Source organism: Chiloscyllium plagiosum, chromosome 10 (assembly GCF_004010195.1).
Source record: "Chiloscyllium plagiosum isolate BGI_BamShark_2017 chromosome 10, ASM401019v2, whole genome shotgun sequence".
NCBI classification, from domain to species: domain Eukaryota; kingdom Metazoa; phylum Chordata; class Chondrichthyes; order Orectolobiformes; family Hemiscylliidae; genus Chiloscyllium; species Chiloscyllium plagiosum.
The window spans coordinates 14,913,824-14,937,815 of NC_057719.1; positions in this window are offsets into that span (position 1 = coordinate 14,913,824).

Below are 23,992 nucleotides of genomic sequence, written 5' to 3' on the forward strand. Positions count from 1 at the left end.
AAATCCACCTAGCCTGCACATCTTTGGACTGTGCGAGGAAATGGGAGCACCCAGAGGAAACTCACACAGACAGGGGCAAATGTGAAAATTCCACACAGACAGTCGCCTGAGGCTAAGGATGGATGAACTTTATAATCCTAATGTTGAGATTGTGGTAGACAGAGACATACACACACATGGGTGGGGGAAGCATGCTAGCTCAGTGGTTAGCACTGCTGTCTTGCAGCGCCAGGGACTCAGGTTTGAATCCTCCCTCGGTCAATTGTCCTAGTGGAGTTTGCACATTCTCCCCATGTCTGCGTGGGTTTCCTCTGGGTGCTCCGGTTTCTTCCCACAATCCAAAGATCTGCAAATTAGGTGGATTGGCCATGCTAAATTGCTCATAATGTCCAGGGATGTATAGGTTAGGTGGTTTAACAATGGGAAGTGTGGACTGATTGGGTTTGAGTGGGAAGCTTTTCAAAGGTATGGTGTGGAATCGATGGGCAGAATTGCCTGTTTACCAACTGTGGGTATTCTATCCAATCCCACCTCATAGCTACAATTTTCCAAATTTGACAATCGTAGAATAGAACAATAGAATCCCTACAGTTTGGAAGCCAGTCATTTGACCCACCAAGTTCACGCTGACGTTCCAAAGATGATCCCACCCAGACTCACCCCATCCCTATAACCCTGCATTTCCCATTTCTAATCCACCCAGCCTGTGCATCTTTGGACACTAGGTAATTGAGAACGGACATCAAATTTTGGTGTAAATCTCCTGTGTGCTATCTCAAGTGTAATTGCATCCTTTCTGTGATGTATATAAGACAGTCACAGAAACTGCAATGTCAGTTTTCAATTTGCACCCCGCTGATCTTGTGACCTTCCTGAGATGATGTTATATCAGCACGGGTTTTCTCTGGGTGCTCCAGTTTCCTCCCATAGTCCAAACATGCGCAGGTTGGTTGGATTGGCCATGGGAACTGCAGCATTGCAGGGATAGATCGGGCAGCAGGTCTGGATGGGATTCTCTTTGGATGGTCAGTATGTACTTGATGGGCCGAATGGCCTGCTTGCCCACTATAGCCATTCTATGATTCTATATTATCCTTCACTTTGGGCAGAGCATTAAACAATGCAAAATAGTTTAAGTAAATCCTCTCCAAATATATGTTTGAACTGAACCTAACTAAGTAGCTCATCAGCAAAATTAAAAGTGGATGATCTCACTTGTCTATACATACTTTGGTAGATCATCAAACGTATTTTGTGAATTGGTAGAACTGGGATGTTTGTCCAATTTTGCTGAGATAGAGATAGAGCAAAAGAAGTCTCTAAAAAAAACATAAAGTTCACTTAAAATAACATTTTTTCCATGAGTGAAAATCAATTATTCTTTGTTCTTCAAAGAGATTAATACAAGATTTCTTTTCTAGGAGTGGGACCAGTTTTGCTCCAGTTTTGAAAAAAATAATAAAAAAAACGATTCTTATCAAAATCCTTTTAAATTTTGTTTTGTTGATTTTATAAAGAGCTTTAGTAAAATGAGTGGCTGTTCATTAGATTTTTACAGTTTTGGGAAAATGTTTTGAGATCTTTAAAAATGATACATCGATCTTCGATGTATTCATCGAGACATGGAGTTATACAGCATGGAAATAGAATCTTCGGTCCAACTTGTCCATGCTTATCAGGTTTCCCAAACAGAATTTGCCCCATTTGCTGTTTTTGGCCCATGTCCCTCTAAATCTATCCTGTCCGTGTACCTGTCCAAATGTATTTTAAATGATGTAAATTATAACTGATTTTGATGTGAATATAGGAGATATGGTAAAACGTTTGCAGATGAAGCCAAAATAGATGGTGTAGTGGACAGTGAAGAAGATTATCTCAGGTTACAACAGGACCTTGATCAGATCGGCCAATGAGCCAAGGAGTGGCAGATGGATTTTTATTTAAATAAATGTGAGATGTTGCATTTTCGTAAGGCAAACCATGGTAGGACTTATACAGTTAATAATAGGGCCCTAGGGAGTGTTGCCAAACAAAGAAACCTAGGGGTGCAGGTGAGTAGTTCCTTGAAAGTAGAGTCGCAGGTAGATAGGGGGTGAAAAAGGCGTTTGGCATGCTTGCCTTCATTGGTCATAACATTGAGTATAGGAGGGTGGGATGTCATGCTGGCACTGTATTGGAAATTGGTGAGGCTATTGGAATACACCATACAATTCTGGTCACCCTTCCATAGGAAGGATGTTGTCAAACTTGAGAGTGTGCAGAACAAATTTACAAGGATGTTGCCACGACTGGAGGGAGAGGATAGATAGGTTGGGGCTTTTTTGCCCCAATCGGAGGTGCGACCTTAAAGAGGTTTATAAAATCATGGCAGGCATGGATAAGCTAAATAGCCAAAGTCTTTTTCCTGGGGTGGGGAAGTCCAAAACTAGAGGACATAGAGTTAAAAGTGAGAGGGGAAAGATTTAAAAAGGATCTGGAATGTGGTGCCAAAGGAAGTGGTGGGGGTTGGTACAGTTACAACATTTCAAAGGCATCTGGATGGGTTTATGAATAGGGAGGGTTGGGAGGGATATGGGCCAAATGTTGACAAATGGGACTAAGTCAGATTGCAATGTTGGGCTGACATGGATGAGTTGGATCGAAGGGTCTGATTCTGTGCTGTATGACACTTTGACTCCAGATACTTACCTCTACCACTTCCTCTGACTGTTCATTTTGCCAGTGGGCATGACCCAACGGGATTGAAGCCCAAAGGCAGCCGCAGTGTTACCATCCGAGCTGATGCTTTACTGGACAACTCCAATCCCAGAATGAAACCTGGTTTGGTTGTTTGTTTGTTTTGCTTATTTAGTTGACATGTTGGTTAGCCTACCAACCATATTCACATAAGGCTGCAGACTCTCTTAAACAATAAAACAGAAGTTTGTTACAGAAATTACACAGATAAAATTAAAAAAAAGAAAACAAACAAAGAGCAAAGAACAGGACAACACAGAAACAGGCCCAACAGCACATCAAGACAGTGCTGACACATGATGCTTTTTGAAACTAAAACTCTTTTGCCTCTACAACATCCATACCTCTCTATTCCCTGTCAATTCATGCACCTGTCAAGGTGCTTTTTAAGTACTGCTATTGTATGCACCTCCACCACCTCCTCTGGCAGCTCATTCCAAGTACTTACCACCCTCTGTGTAAAATACCTGTCTCTCACATCTCCTTTAAACTTCCTCCTTTCACTTTTAGCCTATGTCCTGTAGTTAATGACATTTCGACCCTGGGAAAAAAGACTCTGACCATCCATTCAATCCACCCTGCTCTTAATTTTATAAACTTCTATCAGGTCAGCCCATATCCTTCAACATTCAAGTGAAAACAAATCAACCAATCAGTCCTAATAGCGAATGCCCTCCAAACGAGACAACCTCCTGGTAAACTCTTTCTGTATCCTCTCCAAAGCCTCCACATTCTTCTGGTAGTTTTGAGACCAGAACTGTACACAATATTTCAAATGTGGTCAAGCTGAAGTTTTATACAGCTGCAACATGACTTGCCAATTTTATACTCTATGCCCCAACCAATGAAGGCAAGCATGTACCTTCTTGATCACTTTATACACTTGTGTTAGGGAATTGTGGACCTGGATGTTATGCCGACCTTTTATCCCACTCTGAGATCAGAGTAACCAACATATACTTCATTTGCTATCATCCATGTGTCTATCCAAGAGTCGCTTAAATATCCCTAATGTATCTGACTCTATTACCACTGCTGGCAGTGCATTCCATGCACTCACCACTCTCTGAGTAAAGAACCTACCTCTGATATCTCCCTTAAAGTTTCTTCCAATCACCTTAAAATTATGCCCCATCTTAATAGCCATTTCTACCCTGGGAAAAAGTTTCTGGCCATCCACTCTATCTATGCCTCTCATCATCTTGTACACCTCTATCAAAGTCACTTTTCATCCTTCTTCGCTTCAATGAGAAAAGCCCTAGCTGCCTCGAGCTTTCCTCATAAGACATGCCCTCCTGTCCAGGCAGCATCCTGGTAAATCTCCTCTGCATGCTCTCTAAAGCTTCCATGTCATTCCTTTAATGAGGTGACCAGAATCGAAAACAATAATTTAAGAGTGGTCTAAGCAGGGCTTTATAGAGCTGCAGCATAACCTCGCAGCTCTTAAACCCCTGCTAATGAAAGCCAGCACACCAAAAGCCTTCTTACAACCCTGATAGGGTGGCAACTTTGAGGGATCAATGGATGTTGACCCCAAGATCCCTCTGTTCCTCCACACTGCCAAAAATCCTGCCTTTAATTCTGTAATCTGCACTCAAATTTGGCCTTCCGAAATGAATCACTTCACATTTTTCTAAGTTGAACTCGATCTGCCAATTCTCAGCCCAGTTCTGCATCCTATCAATGTTCCATTGCAACCTACAACAATCCTCCACACTATCCACAACTCCACCAACTTTCATGTCATAGCAAACTTATGAACCCACCCTTCCACTTCCTCATCCAACTCATTTATAAAAATCACAAACAACAGAGGTCCCAGAATAGACCTCTGCGGAACACCACTGGTCTGAGAGCTCCAGGCTGAATACTTTCCATCTATTACCACCTTCTGTCTTCAATCGCCAGCCAATTCTGTATCCAGACAGCCAAATTTCCCTGTATCCCATGCTTCCTGACTTTCTGAATGAGCCTACCATGGGGAATCTTATCAAACACCTTGCTAAAATCCATATGTGATCCATGCTTCCTCAACCTTAAGTAAGCTTTCTTGTTCCTCTTGACCAGATGTTCCACATCTCTTGTCAGCCTACCATTCCTTCTTTGTCTCAGTGGGACAAACCTATCCAGTACTCCACATTTCTGTCATGCATTTCCCTGAGAACATTTGTTCCCAATTTCTCTACAGTTCCTGCCTAATAGCATTGTAATTCCCCCTCCCCTAATTAACTACTTTCCCATACCATCTGCTCCTATCCCTCTCCATAAGTATAGCAAAGATCAGGGAGTTGTGATCACTACCACCAAAATGGTCACTGACTGAAAGATCTGACACCTGACCTGGTTTGTTGCCAAGCACCAAATCCAATATGGCCTCCCGTATAGTCAACCTATTTACATATTGGACACACCTGACAAAATCTGCTGCATCCAAACTATTTGCACTAAGGAGGCTCCAATTAGGGAAGTTGAAGTCATTCAGGCAACAACCCTGTTACTTCTGCAGCTTTCCAAAATCCGCCTCCCGATCTGCTCAGTGTCTCTGTTGCTATTGGGGTGGTCATAGGGTCATAGAGTCACAGAGATTAACAGCATGGAAACAGACTCTTCGGTCCAACTCGTCCATGCCGAACAGATATCCCAATCCAATCTAGTCCCACCTGCCAGCACCCGACCCATATCCCTCCAAACTCTTCCTATTCATATACCTATCCAAATGCCTTTTAAATGTTGCAATTGTACCAGCCTCCACCACTTCCTCTGGCAGCTCATTCCATACACATACCACCCTCTGTGTGAAAAAGTTGCCCCTTAGGTCTCTTTTATATCTTTCCCCTCTCACCTTAAACCTATGCCCTCTAGTTCTGGAATCTCCGACCCCAGGGAAAAAAAATTGTCTATTTACCCTATCCATGCGCCCTATCATTTTGTAAACCTCTATAAGGTCACCCCTCAGCCTCCGGCACTCCAGAGAAAACAGCCCCAGCCTGTTCAGCCTCTCCCTATAGCTCAAATCCTCCAACCCTGGCAACATCCTTGTAAATCTTTTCTGAACCCTTTCAATTTTCACAACATCTTTCCGATAGGAAGGAGACCAGAATTGCACGCAACTTTCTAACAATGGCCTAACCAATGACCTGTACAGCCGCAACATGACCTCCCAACTCCTGTACTCAATACTCTGACCAATAAAGGGAAGCATACCAAATGCCTTCTTCACTATACTATCTACTTGCGATTCCACTTTCAAGTAGCTATGAACCTGTACTCCAAGGTCTCTTTGTTCAGCAACACTCCCTAGGACCTTCCCATTAAGTGTATAAGTCATGCTAAGATTTGCTTTCTCAAAATGCAGCACCTCGCATTTTTCTGAATTAAACTCCACCTGTCACTCCTCAGCCCACTAGCCCATCTGGTCAATATCCTGTTGTAATCTGAGGTCGCTGTCCACTACACCTCCAATTTTGGTGTCATCTGCAAATTCACTAATTGTACCTCTTATGCTCGCATCCAAATCATTTATGTAAATGACAAAAAGTAGAGGACCCAGCACTAATCCTTGTGGCACTGCACCGGTCACAAGCCTCCAGTCTGAAAAACAACCCTCCACCACCACCCTCTGTCTTCTACCTTTGAGCCAGTTCTGTATCCAAATGGCTAGTTCTCCCTGTATTCTATGAAATCTAACCTTGCTAATCAGTCTCCCATGGGAAACCTTGTTGAACGGCCTTACTGAAGTCCATAAACATCAATCTACCACTCTGCCCTCATCAATCCTCTTTGTTACTTCTTCAAAAAACTCAATCAAGTTTGTGAGACATGATTTCCCATGCACAAAGCCATACTGACTATAACTAATCCGTCCTTGCCTTTCCAAACACATGTACATCTTGTCCCTCAGGATTCCCTCCAACAACTTGCCCACCACCGATGTCAGGCTCATTGGTCTCTAGTTCCCTGGCTTGTCCTTACCAACCTTCTTAAACAGTGGCACCACGTTTGCCAGCCTCCAGTCTTCCGGCACCTCACCTGTGACTATCGATGATACAAATATCTCAGCAAGAGGCCCATCAATCACTTCTCTAGCTTCCCACAGAGTTCTATGGTACACCTGATCAGGTCTGGGGATTTAGCCACCTTTATGCATTTCAAGACATCCAGCACTTCCACCTCTCTAATATGGACACTTTGAAAGATGTCACCACCTATTTTCTTACATTCTATATCTTCCATATCCTTTTCCACAGTAATTACTGATGTAAAATACTTATTTATTACCTCCCCCATTTTCTGCGGCTCCACACAAAGGCTGCCTTGCTGACCTTTGAGGGGCCCTATTCTCTGAGGAGAAAGTGAGGACTGCAGATGCTGGAGATCAGAGCTGAAAATGTGTTGCTGGAAAAGCGCAGCAGGTCAGGCAGCATCCAGGGAACAGGAGAATCGACGTTTCGGGCATAAGCCCTTCTTCGGGCCCTATTCTCTCCCTAGTTACCCTTTTGTCCTTAATGTATTTGTAAAAACCCTTTGGATTCTCCTTAATTCTATTTGCCAAAGCTATCCCATGTCCCCTTTTTGTCCTCCTGATTTCCCTCTTAAGTATACTCCTACTGCCTTTATACTCCAAGGATTCACTCGATCTCTCCTGTCTATACCTTACATATGCTTCCTTCTTTTTCTTAACCAAATCTTCAATTTTTGCAGTCATCCAGCATTCCCTATAACTACCAGCCTTTCCTTTCACCCTAAAAGGAATATAATTTCTCTGGATTCTTGTTATCTCATTTCTGAAGACTTCCTATTTTCCAGCCGTCCCTTTACCTGTGAACATCTGGCCCCAATCAGCTTTTGGCCGATAGAAAACTCCCAATAAAGTGACTGCTCCTTTCCTGTTTCTGACTTCTACGCATAGTGACTCAGTCGATAAACCCTCCTCTACGACCTCCCTTGCTGCAGCTGTGATACTATCCCTGATCAGCAATGCCACTCCCTCATCTCTTTTACTTCCTTTCCTATTTCTTTCAAAACAGCTAAACCTCAGAACAACCATTCCTGCCCCTGTGATATCCAAGTCTCTGTAATGGCCACAGCATTGTAGCTCCAAGCACTGATCCATGCTCTAAGTTCATCACCTTTATTCCTGACACTTTTTCCGTTAAAATAGACGCACATCAATCCATCACACTGCCCTATCAACTGTCTATCCCTCCTCACAGACTTTCTGCATGCTGTATCTGCCTGTTCACCAGCTATCCCATCCTCTGATCCATAGCTCCAGTTCCCATCGCCCTCCTGAAGAAGTCGAGCAAACATCCTGCTCAGGATATTGGTGCCCCTCCAATTCATGTGCAGCCCCTTGTACAGGTTCCACCTTCCCCAGAAGGTATCCCAATGATCCACATATCTGAAGCTCTCCCTCCTTCATCAGGCCTGCAGTCACGAGTTTCAGCTGCACTCGCTCTCTATTCCAAGCATCACTAGCCCATGGCTTCGGTAGCAATCCTAAGATTACTACACTGCTTATCCTGTGTTTTAACTTCTAACCTAACTCCCTTAATTCACTTTTCAAGTCCTCATCCCTTTTCCTAGCTATCTCATTGGTACCAATGTGTACCACAACCTCTGGCTGCTCACCCTCCCTTTTAAGAATCCCGTAGACTCGATCCGAGACATCACTGACCCTGGCACTATATCATCCGGGTGTCTCATTTGCGACCACAGAATCTCCTGTTTGTTCCTCTAACCAATGAATCTCCAATCACTATTGCTCTCCTATCCTCCCCCTCTTCTCCTCTGAGCCACAGAACCAGGCTCAGTGCCAAAGACCTGACCACTGTGGCTTTCCCCTGATGGGTCATCCCCCCAATAGTATCCAAAACAGTATATTTAATATTGAGGTGAACAGCCACAGGGGATCCCAGCACTGTCTGCCTATTCCCTTTTCATCTCCTGACAGTCACCCAGCAACTGCCCTAGCTTCCATTTCCTCTGCTCTAAATTTCCAAAAGAGATTTTTAAAAAACCCTTATCTTACCAACCCTCCACACAGAGTTTTTTTGTTTGGTTAGAGGAGGAGGATGGGTGGGAGGTACTACACGCGTAATGTTTCGGGTTTAACTACTGCCCGAATCTATTAGTTCACTTACCAGCTGTCCCCATGTTGGCTTCTGCTCCTGTTCAGCCTTCACTTCACCGATTCATGAGGTAAGTCTTTTCTAATCAAATTTACCTTCCCTGCTCTCCGCTGGCTCTCCCGCTGTTGAAATGGAGGCTATTAATACTGCTAAGAATTCTTTTTTACCTGCATGACCTGATATTTGTTTGGATTAAATTCCATTTGCCATTTCTCTGTCCATGTCTCCAGCTTATCTCTATTCTTCTGTATCCTTTGGCAATCCTCCTCACCATCCGCAGATCCCCCAATTTTTGTGTCAGACCGAGCTTACCTATCAGACTACCAATATTCTCCTCCAACTCACTCATCTGTACATTCCTAACAACAGGAATCCCAGCACTGATCCCTGTGGAATACCACTAGTCGCAGACCTTCAGTCAGAAAAACATCCTTCCACCATTACTCTCTGTCTACTATGACTATGTATCTATGACACCGCTCACAATGGGTCCCATGTGACCTCACGTACTATATCATCTTGTCATATCAAAGGTCATGTTAAAGTCCATGTAGACAACATCTACTATCCTGCACTCATCAATCATCTTTATGACTTCCTGAAAAAACTCAAAGAAGTTTGTGAAACACGACCTCCCCCACACAAACCCATGCTGCCTATCACAAATAAGTTCATATTTTTCCAAACATGGGAAAAGAGAAAGACTCCTTTGAGCCAGTAGAAAGATCTTAAAAAAGAGAGCAAAACAAATTTCAACTTGTTTACCAGCATTTTCTATTATACAGACTCAAGTTTGAAGAATCTAATCTAATCTAATCAGAGAATGGGTCTGCGTGGGTTGCTCTTCGGAGGGTCGGTGTGGACTTGTTGGGCTGAAGGGCCTGTTTCCACACTGTAAGTAATCTAATCTAATCTGTAATCTAATCTAAAGAAATTATGCCTCAACTTCAGTCTCTTAAGTCTCTGCTTAACTAACTCTCAGTTTCTTTGCCATGGATTGAAAATTCAATTCAATGAGTCTGATAATATGAACTTCTCACAAAGCTGAGAGTTTACAGTTTTAATTTTTTAATAACCTGCAGATTTCCAACCAAACATATCTGATTTAGAAGCTTTGCAAACTGGATTTTTCTGCTGATTCCCTGAATTGAACTTTTAGGAGAGAAACTAAATTTGCTTCTAAACTCAACTGTGATGTCTTCGAAACTGAACTGAAATCTAAGTAAATGGCCTCACATGTTTACTCTACCTGTCATAAATACAAAAATATAAACATCTGCCCATTAATACCACAGGGGTCTGCAATGATCTGTATGACAAACACTGAATTTAATCTCTGTCCCAGAAGGACTCTATGACCATTCTAATTAAAAAACATTTTTGCACAGAAATAAGCTACAGCTTTTTGTCTCTAATTTGAAAGCTAAATTCAAAGAAAATGATATTTATATATAAATCATAGCAGGGACAGTGAAACTTAGTGTCACACATCAATGGAATAAACTTAAAAGCTCCTAAATGACCATTAAGGGCTATTTAACTACCATGATCTAATTATTACAAACTATTTTTCTTTTTAAAATAATTTTTAAAATGTAAAACAAAACTGGCAGCAACTGTCTATAATTATTTAAAAAAACACAACTCTGCTAGACTGTCTTGATTATGAGGACAGATGTGTAACATGGATTTAAGCAATTTCAATAGAATTATCTGTTGACACTTCCTTAAGGGGCATCCATTATGAATGTTAGGTGAGTTTTTGAAGCTAAAACAGGTTATTAAAGGATTAGGGCTATGAACAGAAATTCACCTATTTGTATAAGAAATTATCCACTTGAAGCAATCTAAAAACGTTGATGCATTTGCGATTGGGAACTTTTCACTATAAATTCTTTGTGGTGATTTACCAAATTTTGTTTCTTTTCCACATGGTTCATGAAGTCTACCCTTGGTGGAAACCAAGTGACTTGGCATTGAATAGGCATAGGAGTTTGAGGAGCCATGATGGCTGGGTGAGGGTCATGAGTTAGCATTGAGTTGACATGGGGAGTTTGAGGTGCCATGGGGGAATGGGTGAGAGTGGGCAGGTGTGATGGGTAAGTGCTAGAGTACCTAAAGGTTTCCGAAGCAACTGAGACCAAGTCCCAGAGATCCACAGCAGGGCTTTTAACCATCTTGACTCTCATAGACTTCACATCCTCTAAGCAACTTTTTTCTCGTTGTGTGGATGCCAAACCATCCGAAAACCACAGTCCCCTAAAGTGGAAATCACATGATTGGAAGTACATTTTATCAAAGTGAATTCATCAAACTAAGAAATCCTCCAACTTGAGGAATTTTCTGTGGTAGCCAATTTCTGGTCCTATGACTTTACCATCGCTTCACAGAGTAAAGATGTTAGATTTGTATTTAAACAGCAGAATTGCTGCACCCTCCTTTAGATGGCCAGACATACTCAAGCAGAAGTTGACCTTTGGAATCAAAATTTTTAAGCCAAAGATTAGAGGTCAATTTATACAAAAACTATATTGAGGGATTACGCATGAAAATTGTGCATGTTCTTGGTCATGACAACACAGTGCAAGACTTTAGCCCTATCTGTGTTTTATGGTTGGGCCAATGGAGTCTGTGAGAACTGATTAACAGCATTTTGGTGAGACCTGGTTTATTCCCTCAGGCTATCTCCCACTCTCTGCTTCAATGCTCAACTCTTCCACTAGCATGGGGGAGTGGTGGCATACCGGTGATAATATCACGAGACAAATAATCCATAGTTTGAGGTTAATATTCGATGGACATGAGTTCACTCCCCCACAATTGCATATAGTGAAATTTGAATTCAATAAAAAGTGGAATTAGAAACTAATTTTGTCAGTTGCACATGCCAGGTACCTCACCCTTATTCAGTTCCCATGGAGTGCAGCTTGAGACTTTGGTAACAGGTATCCAAGATGGTGGCCCAGAGGAATAAATGGTGAATTGGCATCACCAGTACCTGCTATGACTTTTATGACCAGGAATGTTTGGCACCCAGTTTCTATCCAGCAGGGAGTAGAATAAGAGAATGCACATTCATGAGATAACACTAAGCAATAATGAAGTTGATAATGAACAATAATCCCAGTTAATAGGTTTCTCGCTGCTCAACAGCAGGAATCTCGTCTAGACATCCGGAACATAGGATCTAAGTATCTGGTTGCTTTCTTTAGCCCAGAACATTTTATATTCGTGGACTGGTGCCTTTTCATTTCTTAATCGATTGTTAATCTTGAGACTGGCAGGTCCAGTAAAATGAAACACTCAAAAGCTTGGAGCTTTCTTAGAGCTGCTTACTTGGAGCTTGGCTGGGCATGTAGCATAAATCCCATCCAGTGGAGATATGCCAGACGAGCAGGACCTAATCTGAAGAAATTCCCAACACATATTCATCGAATAAATATTAGTATAATGCAATCATAAAACTCCTCATATTTCAGAAGCAGCTCTATGACTACAATGTTGGACACAAACATTATATTTTAAATTAGACACTAATAAAAATGTTTCTCTGTTGTGCTTGTTGCCTCCGTTCACTGCTCATGCTTTGATTATTTTACTTTTTAAACTAATTTCTGTCCAATATAACTTGATGCATTAATTCTAGTGCACTTGCTAAACTTGCATATCCACCACAAATGAGAAATGAGGAGATTTTCCCAACAGAAATTTAACTTCATAGTAATATATTTTACTCTTTCTCAAATTAAATTATTTTCAGTAGCGGGGCCATTGATTTATGTCTTGTTTTCTCTCCTTCCCCTGTCTTTGCTATCCAGCACATTCCATGTTTGAGGAAGCTGACTCTCAATCTTTCATTGATGGCAGACTGAGATGATCCATTGAATTGAGACACTTCAATAACTCACTTCACCATGGTGGCACGGTGGCTAGCACTGCAGCCTCACCGCGTGAGGGACCTGGGATCTGTGTGGAATTTGCATGTTCTCCTCATGTCTGTGCTGGTTTCCTCCCACAGTCCAAAGTGTACAGGTTAGGTGAATTGGCCATGCTAAATTGCCTATAGAGTTCAGGAATGTGTAGGTTAGGTGCATTAGTCAGGGGGAATGGGTCTGGACTTGTTGGGCCTGTTTCCACACTGTAGGGATTCTATAGAGACTAATCGGGAGAGGAGCAGTGGGGTATTAAGTTGGAGAAGGGAAATAGTTGAATTTTAATGGAAGCACATTTCTTGTCACTTTATGATAAATTGATCCTTGGAATAACTGGTTTTTATTGCTTATTTTCATATAATAGTTGACCATTGAGCAGATGGATGCAATTAGTCAATTATGTGCTATTTCAATGTCCATTTGAGAGGTATCCAATTGGTACGGAACAGGAGTCCAGTAATGATGCTAAATGTCCTTCCTGAAAGCTCCCTTTTTATGACAAACTAACTACTTCATGGACAATTTCATTGATGTTAATTTATTTTTTATTTAAACTAAATTCAAATTTTTAAATCACCACTGCAGGAAATTAATTTACTAGATTGCTAGAAATAATCAATTTACCACCCCAGTATTCTGACAATTAACGAATAAAAGGAACCCAGTGATTTGAGAAAATTACAAGTAGATAATTCCTGCCCTTCTGAGGTTCAACATTGAAGTGTAACTCTCGCATTCCATCGTCACATAGTTGCTTGCAATCTTCATCACTAACTGTTACTGTTTAATTCAATCATAGGAGAAAGAATAAAATAAATTGGAAATAAAAATTTTAGATCGCAGAATGACAATTTTGGGGGCAGAAGGGGGCCTGTGTTTGCTTATTAAATGAGCATAGTTACTGGCATTAATCTTCTGCTTTTTACCTAAAACCTTATACATTATTTTTATCCAAATAATCATCCAAAAACCCTCTTGAATGCCTCAACTAGAACATAAAACATAGAACAACACAATGCAGAACAGACCCTCTGGCCCTCAATGTTACACCAACCTGTGATCTAATCTAAGCCCATCCTCTCAACACTATCCCATCATTATCCATGTGCTTATCCAAAAACTGTTTAAATGCTCCTAATGTGGCTGAGTTAACTAGATTGGCAGGCAGGGCACTCCATGCCCTTATCACTCTCTGAGTAAAGAACCTGCCTCTGACATCTGTCTTAAATCTATCACCCATCAATTTGTAGCTATGCCCCCTTGTACAAGCTGACATCATCATTCTAGGAAAAAGATTCTCACTAATCCTCTGATCATCTTGTATGTCTCTATCAAATCTCCTCTTAGCCTTCTTTGCTCCAATGAGATCAGACCCAAATCTCTCAGCCTTTCCTCATAAGACCTTCTCTCCAGACCAGGCAACATCCTGGTAAATCTCCTCTGCACCTTTTTCAATCCTTCCTGTTTTTTGTTCCGATATTTAAATTAATCTGAAATACATCAATTTTACACATCAACATTTTATAAGTATTAGGTCTCCAATGTAATCTGTTACACTTAAAAATGCATCAATGTAGGTTGAAGGCAAGCTGTAAAAAGGTTACCACCTACAACCATTAAAAGCCCTGCTTCAAAATGCTGAAATAAATGTCCAACTTTTCTATCATTTTTTTCCTCACGATTGCCAAATCAAAAGTTTGTGCAAGTTCAAGTGAATTTGACATTAGAATCAATAATACTGCAGACTCCAGAATGCACTGGAGACTAATATCTTTTGAGAATAAATTAAAATGAATACAATGAAGAAATAACTGCTTCTTGACCAATTGAAATTCAGAGTGTAATACTTGAAAAAACAGGGTTCTTATAATCTACTTCAACTTTGCCCAAGCATTGAACATCTCATGTAATTTCAACTGTTTGAAGCTGATCTGAATTGTAGCAAACTTAAGCAACTGAACTTACTTTCACTACATTTCTGGACGTGCATTCCATACCCTAAATCCTTGCTGAGTGAAAAAGGTTTCTCCTCATTTCACCCTTGTTTTTTTTGAACACCACTTCAAACCTACCCCTTCTTGTTATGATTCCTTTTAGAAATGGGAACAGCTTTTCTCTATCAGCTAGATACAGATTGTTCATGGTTTTGGAAACCTCAATGAGATCTTCTCGGAGTCTTCTTCTCTCCAAGGAGAACAGTCCCACATTCTTTCAATCTATCCTCAAAATTAAAGTTCCTCAATTTTGGAACCAAACTTGTAAAGCACTTCTGCATTTTCTCCAATGGGTTCACATCCTTCCTATAATGTGGCGCATACTGCTATACACAATACTCCAGGTGGGAGTCTAACAAGTGTCTTATATAAATTCAACATCACCTCCTTGCTCTTGTATTCTATGGCCCTACATTAGAGCTTTCAAGACTGAGACTATTAGACGTTTACTAAGAAAGGATATCAAAGGACGTAAAGCTAAAGCATATAAGATCGTAAGACCATTTGATGTCCATATAGATCAGCCATGATCTAAGTGAATGATGGAGCAACATAACAGAGTTAAATGGTCCACTCCTGTTTTTTTTACCAATATCAATGGATTAGCTTCCACATCCATGACTAAATGCTGGTGAGTGAGTCGACTGATCAATGACTAGATTGTTTGCTGGCCGAGAATGTCTTCTGAACTCAGCTTGAAGAAATCCTAATTTGTCATGAGGGCCATGTTTGAATGATAGGCATTGAAGTTCAGCAGACTTGATTCTAATTGTCTAAACATCAGATCAAGGGATATTCTAGTCTCTATTGAAGTGCAATTGGAAATTAAAATCCCATACCATTTTTATCTAAATGCATTGTATTTCTTCTTCCATCCTCAGTAAATTCCTAAATAGTGAATAATATTTTGCCCAGATTACACAATGCGATATGTTTATCTTACCTCGTTTACAGCTTAGATTATAAACATTTGACATGTTGGACAGAACATGACTAATTTTTTCAATCTGGGTAAGATGACATCACTGTGACTGGCTTGTTCTCTGTAGTTGCACTAAGTAATTTGGCTCATAAAAAGAAATAATAAAGCTGTCTTGATATGTGAGCCAAATTTCTATGGAAAGTTCGACAATGCGTAATTACAGAGCACAAGCTGGACATGGTGAAGTCATCATAAACGAATACACTCGGCCCTCTGTGGTGAAGCAATGCAACGTTGGGAATTTTTTTTGCCACAATGCAACAGAGGGGTCTCCATATACTTGACCGGAAATCATGTTAGTGAGGATGTGACTGCCTTTTTGTTTTAAAGATGCTTCCTAATCTACTTGTTCTTTAAGATTCTAAGGAGCGTGACCTATTGCCAATCTTAGCACTAGCTGAAAATAGAGTGCAGTTAATAGCTGAGCAGTAACTTCGATAACCTCCACCTTTTCTCTGAGTAAAGAACTGGTTTTGATGTGTCAGAAAAATGTAAAATCATTATGACATTGTAATTCCTTCTCACCTACATCCCTGACGTTGGGACATCCTATTGTATTTCTCCCTGTACCGCAGTCAAATTGTGAAATCAGGGATCAGGGCTTGATGAGGGTGAGAATGTAAAGCTGCATCAGACTATGAGGATGATAGGGCAAAGATGGAAAGTTTAATTATGTTAAGGAGTTTGCAAACAATGTCACTGTGAAATCTATATGTTTGAATCTCTGTTAGCCAGTCTGAAGTGCATTTTTCTCTCCACAGAAACTCATCCCCTTATCAAAATCTAGAGAGCTTTGACACAATTGACAGAGGCTCACTATAGAGATATCTGAGAATGCATAGTACTACTACTCGTGCTCAATTATCTTAAACTGCACAGTTTATGACTACAGAGTACTAGTAAGCTTCACCCTTGCTTTTCATGCTGTGAGTAACTGCTCTGCTGTCTTACCTGCAAAAACATTGATAGATAAGGTTATCTGGAGATACATCAGAGAAACTTTAGCTCCCAGTGTCCAGTCCACCTCTTCCATGTTCCATTGGTGGGTAGACTGACCAATCAATCAACAGTATAGAGTGAAATTCATCTGCCACACACTGCAGATCCATATGTGCTGCCCACAGACCAAATTAAAGCTTTTGACAGTGTGAGCCACCCTCATCTTTCACCCCCAACCTAAGAGCAAACAAGTTTGTCAAAGTCTTGCACTTACCGTACATTAGCATGGCTAGATATATTTGTAATGAGATATCCTATACCTTTGGGATAACCAGCAGCATGAAGCAAGGAGGCACCATAGCTTTCCAACTCTTCAATCACTTCTTTGATGCAATGCTTAAGAAAACCACAAGACAAATGCCTGCAGACATCAACATTAGGTTACAATCAGAGAGGTTCATTTGCCTTTCAAGGCTGCATGACATCCCCCAAGTGAAGAGGCAATGAGCAAATACTTTTCATAGGCAGATAGCTGTTGCTCAACCGCCTGCAAACAGACTGTGACAAACAAATCCTAGGTTGCTGACAGATCGGTGTTTCAAAGGCTGAGATTGTGTCTCAGCCATGACTAGGTAATGCCATGAAATATCTGACAGCTCTCTCAAAATTGTTGAAAAATATCTTATACTTTGGTTATGTGCTTTCTAAGGTTGCTGTTATTGATGAGGGAATCAGTGTATGCACCCTTTAAGCAATGTCTGCCTATGGTGAATTCCTTGATTATGTTTGAAAGCGGTATGGCATTAAATGATGATTACTGGGCTGACGTCCTTACTGGTCTGCTATGTATGATGTAGAATCTTGGGTGTTCTATAAGAACTACATGAACACATTGGAACAGATTAAGCAAATTACGTTTTCATTGGATGCGTCCATCCTTCATCCTTAATTCATCAAACATCTATCTATTCGAATCTCATTTTCTAGCTCTTGGCCCCATAGCCAGTAGTGATAAGCTACCTTCTTAAACCTCTGCAGGACACGTGGTGTCAGAACACCCATGGGGCTCTTAGCAAGTGAGTTTGTAGAATTTAACCCACTAACAATGAAAGAACAACAATGCAGTTCCAAATCAGACGGTGGTATTCCCATGTCATAGAGTCATAGGTTCATAGAGATGTATAGCACAAAAACAGACCCTTTGGTCAAACTCATCTATGCCAATTAGACATCCCAATCTGACCTAGTCCTATTTGCCAGCATTTGTCCATTATCCCTCTAAATCTTTTCTATTCATGGAACCATCCAGATGCCTTCTAAATGCTGTAATTGTACCCACACCCATCACTTCCTCTGGCAGCATATATGTACCACCCTCTCTGTGAAAAAGGTACCCCTCAGGCCCTTTCAAATCTTTCACCTCTCACCTAAGCCTATGCCCCTTGGTTTTAGACTCCCCAACAGTGGGAAAAAGACCTTGACTATTCATCCTATACATGCCCCTCATGTTTTTATGAACTTCTACAAGGTCACCCCTTAAACTCAATCTCTGACACTCCAGGGAAAATAACCCAAGCCTAGTCAGCCTTTCCCTATATCTCAAACCCTCCAACCCTGACAACATCCTTGTAAATCTTTTCTGAACACTTGCAAGTTTGACAGCATCCTTCCGATCAGAGGGAGACCAGAACTGCACAATATTCCAAAGGTGGCCTAACCAATGTAATGTACAGTTGCAACATGACCTCCCAACTTCTATACTCAATGTGCTGACCAATAAAGGCAAGCAAATATCTTTTTCACTACCCTGTCTATTTGCAACTCCATTTTCAAGGAAATATGAACTGCACTCCAAGGTCTTTTTATTCGGCAACACTCCCCAGAACCTTACCATTACGTGTATAATCCTGCCCTGATTTGCCCTACCAAAACATAGCACCTCAAATATATCAAAAATAATCTCTATCTGCCACTCCTCAGCCCATCTGATAAGGTCCCGTTGTAATCTGAGGTAACCTTCTTTGCTGTCCACTGCACCTCAAATTTTGGTGTCATCAGCAAACTTACTAATCACACCTCCCATATTCACCTGAGAATCATTTATAAGCATGACAAAAAGCAGTGGACCTAACATCGATCCTTGCAGCATACCACTAGTTACAGGCCTCCAGTCTGGAAAGCAACTCCCACTACCACCCTACCTTTGAACCAGTTATGTTTCCATGGCTAGTTGTCCATGTGTTCCATGTGATCTAACCTTGTGAACCAGTCTATGATGTGGAACCTTGTCGAATGTCTTACTGAAGTCCATATAGGCCACGTCCACTGCTCTACATTCATCAATCCACTTCGTCACTTCTTCAAAAAACTCAATCAAGTTGGTGAGACATGATTTCCAATGCACATGTCCTTCTAGATGGTAAATCTTCTATGGAAGGAACCTGTTAAAGATTTTGTCAAAGTCACCTGAAGTTCATTGTGAGAATTCAATGGCATGACAAGATCACAAACAAAGAGTTCCTTACTCAATGTCATAGAGACTGCCCTCTGGAAAATTAAATGGGCTGGCCATAGCTCCCACACAGATAATGGCAGAATCAACAAGCAAATAAACTTTTGGGAATTGTCTCAAGGCGAACAAAATCAAGAAGTCATACAGCTGACATGAAAACACTCAAAAACAGAGCCTTACAAATGACTGCATCGTACACCACCTCTCTCTTGACATCCACCACAGCCCATGTGGAGGCAGGCACTGAAATATGGCTCTGTATGCTTTACAAGATGAGCTACACCAAACCCACAGCATTCAACATGCCAATAGGGAGACCAGAGGTGACGCAGCCACAGATATTTACATCACTCAAGGAGCACAAGCAAGGATTGCCAGTTCTGTGCATGTCTGTATCAATTTTGCATCAAACTATTCGGTTATGAGAGAACACTGTGATGATACTATGGCTTTAGGAGGAGTATTTTGTCCTGTTTTCTTTTGAAGAGAAATTTTAAGACAGAGGTGAAGAACTGCTATTTGAATCCAATAAAGTAAACAGCTTGTGAGGCTTTGAGTTTTTATTTTAGCGTTGGAACAATTGAAGCAGCCTGACTTGGTGGGGTCAAACTCTCAAAGAACCAAAACTTTTACTTTTAACTTTTCAGTAGCAGTAGCTGAGGTCTTCAAACTGGGTTTGGAAGCTGCAGCACATCTGTCCCCCACTACTCTACCATGCAGAGTTTTCTCTTGATGTTTTTCTTCCAGGACTGCAGAATTGCCTGTGAGACAATTCATTTGAACCTGTCTTTGTCAAGGGTCTATTTATGGGATGTTACTATGTGGGAACAGTTAATTAGTAATGGTTAATATATCTTTTTTTTACCATTTTGTTAAAGTTGTAGTTAAGCCAATTCTTTTATTTTTGTTTTGTCTGTGTTTTAACAGTATTGTAAAAATGATGTGTGTTTTGCATAACATCAAGTGATTCGACCAATTGATTTGCATCTGGGAATGCATCTTAAGGGTGGCACGGTGGTTAGCACTGCTGCCTCAAAGGAACCGCATTCAAATCCTGCCTCAGGCAACTGTCTGTGTGGTGTTTGCACATTCTCCCTGTGTCTGCGTGGGTTTCCTCCCACAGTCCAAAGATATGCAGATTAGGTAAATTGGCCATGCTAAATTTTCCGTTGCATTAGTCAGGGGTAAACTTAGGGGAATGGGTCTGGGTGGGTTGCTCTTTGGAGAGTTGGTATGGACTTGTTGGGCTGAAGGGCCTGTTTCCATACTGTAGGCAGTCTAATCTACGCTTACCTTTAAAATAAGAAAATGTTAGAGATTCTAGACTATGGTCGCTATATATTTTGAGGGGGTTTGGTCCTTAACAATACTCAGAAAATGAAAATTGCCTAGAACTTGGATGTACTTGAACAAGCAGCAGTCTACCAACAATTGTGGATCTACCATTCTGCCAATTAGCTTGCTCAGTCTGCTATTAAAGGATAACTTACAGGATCAGACAAGAAGACCATTTGGCCAAAGATGCCTGTGCCAATTCTTTGAAAAAGCAATCCAATCAGTACTGCTGCCTTATTCTTTCCCTATAGCCCTGCAATTTTCTCTTAGCTTAGCTAATCTGAATTTTCATTTTCAAGCCAACTCTGACCGCAAATACACCTTGCTAGGTGCTTTCTGAAAGTATCTTTGATCAACAGAATCATGACTATTGTAAAATCAGTTACAATAATAACATTTTTTTTAAAAAAAACAAAGAACTGTAGATACTGGAAATCACAAATAGAATGAGAAATTGCTGGAAAAAACTTGCTGGAGCTTTTCCAGCAATTTCTAATTTTGTTTGCAAAAATGAAATGCATATTCACTGATATTTTGATAGTGTCACACCATTAGAATTGCTTCCAAAATAAAATCATTTTAAATCAACATTTGTTTGTTCAGTTCCGTTCAATATATTGTGTGAATGTTGCATCAGCAGGATTTTAAAGTCAAAAGTTTGCAGAGGTTGAAGCATTATATTTATAAGTCTACTAACAATAACTTGCCACAATCAAACTGTCAAATTTGATTAAAAAATGGATAAAAGCAAATTACTGCGAACGCTGGAATCTGAAACCAAAAGAGAAAATGCTGGAAAATCTCAGCAGGTCTGGCAGCATAGAACATAGAACATAGAACATTACAGCGCAGTACAGGCCCTTCTGTCCTCGATGTTGCGCCGACCTGTCAAACCAATCTGAAGCCCATCTAACCTACACTATTCCATGTACGTCCATATGCTTGTCCGATGACGACTTAAATGTACGTAAGGTTGGCGAATCTACTACCGTTGCAGGCAAAGCATTCCATACCCTTGCTACTCTCTGAGTAAAGAAACTACCTCTGACATCTGTCCTATATCTATCACCCCTCAATTTAAAGCTATGCCCCCTCATGCTCGCCGTCACCATTCTTGGAAAAAGGCTCTCCCTGTCCACCCTATCTAACCCTCTATTAAGTCACCTCTCAACCTTCTTCTCTCTAACGAAAACAGCCTCAAGTCCCTTAGCCTTTCCTCGTAAGACCTTCCCTCCATACCAGGCAACATCCTAGTAAATCTCATCTGCACCATTTCCAAATCTTCCACAGCCTTCTTATAATGCTGTGACCAGAACTGTACACAATACTCCAAGTGCGGCCGCACCAGAGTTTTGTACAGCTGTAGCATAACCAGGTTTGTGAGGCATGGCCTACCCTTCACAAAACCATGCTGACTATCCCAAATCAAATTATTCTTTTCTAGATGATTACAAATCCTATCTCTTATAACCTTTTCCAACACTTTACCAACAACTGAAGTGAGGCTCACTGGTCTATAATTACCAGGATTGTCTCTACACTCCTTCTTGAACAGGGGAACCACCTTTGCTATCCTCCAGTCTTCTGGCACTATTCCTGTAGACAATGACAATTTAAAGATCAATGCCAAAGGCTCAGCAATCTCTTCCCTGGCTTCCCAGAGGATCCTAGGATAAATCCCATCTGGCCCAGTGGACTTATCTAACAAAGGGTCAGTTAGACTCGAAACGTCAGCTCTTTTCTCTCCTTACAGATGCTGCCAGACCTGCTGAGATTTTCCAGCATTTTCTCTTTTGGTGGCAAATTTGATTGTCAAAATGAACAGTAATGGTGAAAAAGCAAGGTAATCATTGATCTCAAATGCACAATTCTCCAATGTTTCATTAGGTCATCTGAACCCTTCCGTTGGAGTACATATAGGAGCAATCATTTCTCAGTGAATGGTAGGGTCATTATATATTTGGGGGATTCGAAGGGGAGACTGCTGATTAAAACCAGCCCAATAAAGCATGGGAAGTTTATGTTCAATATGTGAACTCTGAAATAAAAATGTAGAATCAAAACCATTGAGGGGAATTATCTGATACTGAAAGGACATTGAATATTTGAGCAAAGGGACTTTTGGAGAAAATTCCAAGACCACTAAATGAAGGATGAGCTGAAAAATTTCCCTGGAGCCAAAATGTATTTTTTTTCTAATGAGAAATTCCAATTTAATAAATCTCATGATTTTTTCTGTTCGCTTTGAAGAAGGAATAATGTCATGTAATTGAAAAGCTTATGTGACAGAGGTTTCATGCCTTTCAAAAATAACAATTAAATGGTATTAAGGAACAGGGTTATACCTGCTATCACTGAAGCAGGATGATCTACCATATTGCAAGAAAATATGGCTGCCTATATTTAATATTTCACCCAATCAGCTGCTATATAATTGAGCAAGATGTTTTTGTTATTCTTATCCTAATTCTGCATTGGCAAGCTGTTCAAACACTTGGCTGCATCTGGAATGTGTGTTTCAGAATTACACTAACAATCCAGGTTTGATTCCGGTTCAGCTGAGGTAGACTTAGTTCCTGTCCCTTTGCCCAATCCTTGAGAACCTGAGACAATGTCAAACCACGATTGACAAAACTACCATGAAAACACCTTAGGAAGAAGTAACAGCAGACAATGAGCCAAGAACCTGACTTCAGGTAGTGTACACGTGTGACATGGCATGATTATGTTTTGCATTCAACCTTTTCTTGGTGCAAGGCAAATTACTGCAGAGGCTGAAATTCTAAAACAAACACAGGAAGTGCTGGAGAATCTCAGCAAAGGCGACAGCACACATGAAGAAAGGATCAAACTTAGATTGAAAGATATAGGAACTGAAGTGGACCACTCAGCCCATTGAGTCTGTTCTGCCGTACAGTGAGAAGATGACTGATCTCATTATCCACAACTCTTGTTTTGTCATCATAATTTCCTTACTGATTAAAACTTTGTCTACGTTGGCTTTGGATATACCTAACAATGCAAGCTCAACAACTCTCTGTGGAAAAAAAATTCCACAGTTTCATTGGACTTTGAAAGAAGGAAGTCCTCTTCATCTCTGTGTTAAAGGTGCAAGCCCTTATTCTAAGCTTATGTCCTCTGGTCCTATACTGTCTACCTCTCCATATCTATCCTGTCAATTCCTGTAAGAATCTCGTCTGTTTCAAAAAGGTCACCTCTTATTATTCTAAATTCTAATGAGTGCAGACTCAACTGACTCAATCTCTCCTATAAGACAGTCCTTCCAGACCTGAAATCAGCCAAGTGAACCTTCTCTAGAATATCGCTAATGCCAAAATATCTTTCCTTAGACATGGGGCCCAACTGTTCACAGTATTCCAGCTGTGGTCTGACTACTATCTTGTACAATTTTAGAAAAACCTTCCTACTTT